We start from the raw sequence: 3,531 nt of genomic DNA, 5'->3' as shown, positions 1-3,531 counted from the left end.
TTTTTTAATTGAATTTTTCTATTTTTCTTCTTTTTATCTTTTTAAGAGTAATCGTTTTTATCCCCAATGTTTGGGGTAAGCTTTATTTGTATCCTTAACGTTTAAATTGTCCTATTTGTATCTATAACGTTTATAAAAGTGATTCAATATTTTTCTGCCGTCAATTATACTAACAGATCATATTGTATTTTTCAAAATTATTCTTACTTGGATGCATTCATTCTCAATTAGGTCTCACTTGGATGTATTCTATTTTAATATTGTACCCACTATTTGTGTTTAGGTTCAATTATGTCTCTAGAAAAATAAATTATGTAAATGTTGCAAGGATTAGTTTTAACTTTTGATGAGCTATTTTTCGGAGTGGATCATCGGTTCTGTCCAGACATTTGTATTCTAACTTCAAGAAGAGATTTTCAAAACTCCAACTAAAGCTCATGATGTGTAATTGATGGCAGGATAACATTGAATCACTTTTACAAACATTAGGGATACAAATAGAATGATTTACATGTTAAGGACACAAATAAGACTTATCCCAAACGTTGAGAATAAAAATGATACTTTACTCTTTTTTTAATTATATTTTTATACATTAAATCAATTTCTAATTCTTATTTTATTTTACATTTAAATTTTATTATAAATAATTTTATCATTTTACTTTTATATCTTCACTTTACATTGTAGGGATTTATATGATAAATAGAATTTATATGATAAAATCATTAAAATAAACAAACACGGTTCAATAAAAAAAATAATTCATCATTATAGATTTTTTTTTTTTTACAAGACAACAATCAAAATTTAATCGTCATAGTTTTAGTTTTCAAACAAAACATCAATAATCCACAATTGATTTATTTTTCAATTCCAATTTCAATTTTTTTTTTACCAAAGATATGAGACTCAAACTCGCAACCTCCAATTTAAATTTACTTTATTTTTCAATTCCAATTTAAATTTACTTGAACAATAACTTTAATTTTTTTTAACCGTAGTAGTAGTATTCTAGCGGTTGACTCAATTTTTTTAATTTTTTTTATTATTAAAAAAGATAACAAAGATAAAATACAAGCTTATTTTTAGCGATAGTAATTTATTCCTAAATTTAGCAAGCTTGACAATAGGGAAAAAAGTTTGGTAACCAAACAATTTCAGCTATAATTAGCTAAAATTTTCTATAATATACTTCATTTACATCATTTAGTAACAGTTTTATTTTTTAGCCCACTCTCTTATCATTCCACTTATCATATTCTTATCAACTCTATTTATTAATGATATTAATTATAATATCATATTCCTTACTATTAGGCATTCTTGTAATCAATACTTAATATTCTCTTTTATAATTTAATTTTTATATTTAAAAATATAATAAAGATTAATAATAATAATTAATAACGATTATGATTTATCATTGTAATTGATTCTTGCTCTACTCCTTCGCCTAATAGAGATACGATAATATCACATAAATTCAATAATTGTAATTGATTATTATCATAAACACTTTTTTGTTTATTATTATTATTATTATTATTATTATTATTATTATTATTATTATTATTATTATTATTATTATTATTATTATTATTATTATTATTATTATTATTATTATTATTATTATTATTATTATTATTATCATCGTTTTTTATTGTAATTAATTTTCTGTTTTTGTTAAGTCATTTATCATCATTCAATGGAGAGATACAAAATATGAAAGCTACCTAATATGATTTTGTTTCCGTTAATTCAATTATTTTCATTCAAAATTCATAACTCTAATACCGTTGCAAACACAATTAGAATAGGTTAAGGAATTTTACAAGAAATCATCTTTGTCATTACAAATAGTATGTCATTTGAATTCTACCTTAATATAGTACCTAGCTATGGTAGAAAGTGCTGAAGAATTTGAACATACAACAGATGGACTCACTCGACGAGGTTGTTGTCAGTCAATCAATTTTCGAGAATATGAAAAACTCCACTAGTGTTGATGAGGTATGGTAATAAACTGATTAATTTTTGTGTGTGTTTTTATGTGCATTTATAATTATATTGTACTAACTAAGTTCATACACATAACATTCATACATTTATATACATAACATCCATAATTACATACAACTAACATCTAAAAATTAAATTGATGTTTATTAGATATTACATCCATACACATATCATTTTTTAGTTATTGCTTAAGTAATTATAAAATTAACACAGATGTTTTTAAATTTTATCATAATTGAATTTAAAAAACGTCAAATTCTTAAATTAATTTATTCAATTAATAAATTTACTCATAACATCCCTTTTTAATTTTTGTTTATATTTTATATTTTATTTTTTATTTTTTAATAGTCTATATGTAAAATAAAAATTATATAGTAGAAGTTATTAAAATTTTTTAATTTAACTTCTATAATTTTTGCAGAGAATTATTGCATTTTAATGGATAATAATGTGATTGAGAGATGTTAGGAATTCGATTTGGGAGAAACTGAAATTGATTTTGAAAAGAACATTAATGACTTCAAACATGCACTAAAATGGTAGGTGATAAGGAGAATAAGTGATAAGGAGGTGTATATCACTTGCTTATCAAGAGAATAAAAATTTTTACGTTATATTTCTATATTGTAATTATTCTTTCACTACAAAAAAAAAAGGTCTATGGTCACGGTAAAAAACCGTGACCATAGCTAGTGAAAAGGGTGACCATAGATCTATGGTCACGGTTTTGGACCTATGGTCACGGTTTTTTATCGTGGCCTATTCCGTCGTGGCCATAGGTCTATAGTCACGGTTTTTTTACCTATGGTCACGGTTTCTATGGCCACGGTTACAGTTTTAAAATTCTGACACTTTAGGCCACGGTTTTTAACCGTGACCATAGGGCAATCTCTGGTCACGCATAAAAACCGTGACCATAGCCATATCAATGGTCACGGTTTTGGCCGTGACCATAGCCTCTATGGTCACCCTTCCTTAAAACCGTGACCATAGCCTTATCTATGGTCACGGTTTTGGCCGTGACCATAGTTTCTATGGTCACCCCTCCTCAAAACCATGACCATAGCCTTATTTATGGTCACGGTTTTGGCTGTGACCATAGAGCCTATGGTCACTCCTCCTTAAAACCGTGACCATAGCCATATCTATGGTCACCCTTCCTTAAAACCGTGACCATAGCCTTATCTAAGGTCACGGTTTTGGCCGTGACCATAGCCTTTATGGTCACCCATCGTCAAAACCGTGACCATAGCCTCTATGGTCACCCCTCCTCAAAACCGTGACCATAGCCATATCTATGGTCACGGTTTTGGCTACCATAGCACTCCTCGACAATAGGAGGGGATGTAGGAATTTTGCATTACCAAGGTTCTGAGAACCGGATCGGTCATCGAACTACTCTAGTCACTGATTTATTAATTTATTGGTCTAATCGGTCTAATCGATGGTTCAACCGGAAAAACCGTTTTAGAATAGAATAATAAATAAATTAATAATAAACATCCT

This window comes from Arachis ipaensis, chromosome B01, assembly GCF_000816755.2.
Source record: "Arachis ipaensis cultivar K30076 chromosome B01, Araip1.1, whole genome shotgun sequence".
Classification (NCBI taxonomy): Eukaryota; Viridiplantae; Streptophyta; class Magnoliopsida; order Fabales; family Fabaceae; genus Arachis; species Arachis ipaensis.
Note: the sequence above shows the minus strand (reverse complement) of the source record.